Source organism: Penaeus monodon, chromosome 22 (genome assembly GCF_015228065.2).
Source record: "Penaeus monodon isolate SGIC_2016 chromosome 22, NSTDA_Pmon_1, whole genome shotgun sequence".
In the NCBI taxonomy this organism is placed as follows: Eukaryota; Metazoa; Arthropoda; class Malacostraca; order Decapoda; family Penaeidae; genus Penaeus; species Penaeus monodon.
In genome coordinates this window covers 37,913,784-37,914,139 of record NC_051407.1, presented here as the reverse complement: position 1 = coordinate 37,914,139, position 356 = coordinate 37,913,784, and positions in this window count along the sequence as shown.

Below are 356 nucleotides of genomic sequence, written 5' to 3'. Positions count from 1 at the left end.
CACATGTTGTACTTGTTTTATTTTGATTGAGGTTTAGTTAACATTTAGTATTCCAGGTCAATTCAGGTCAGGCCATGTCAAGTAATGACATTTTCTCCCCTCTTTTGACCTATCTGTGTGAAACGCCAAATCAGTTGTTTTCTATTTTTTCGAATCTAAATCTATTTCATTTTCATTGTTTTTTTATATATAACTTTGTGATTTTGATAATGTGAATTAACGATAGAGTGCATAAATGATAGCATTAATAGTATTAGCGTAATTCAACGATAGGTATGAAGTCGTATGCTTCTGCGTTATTTTTACTGTGTTCATTTTCAGCTGTTCTTTTTTGGTATCGGCATATTTCATACACT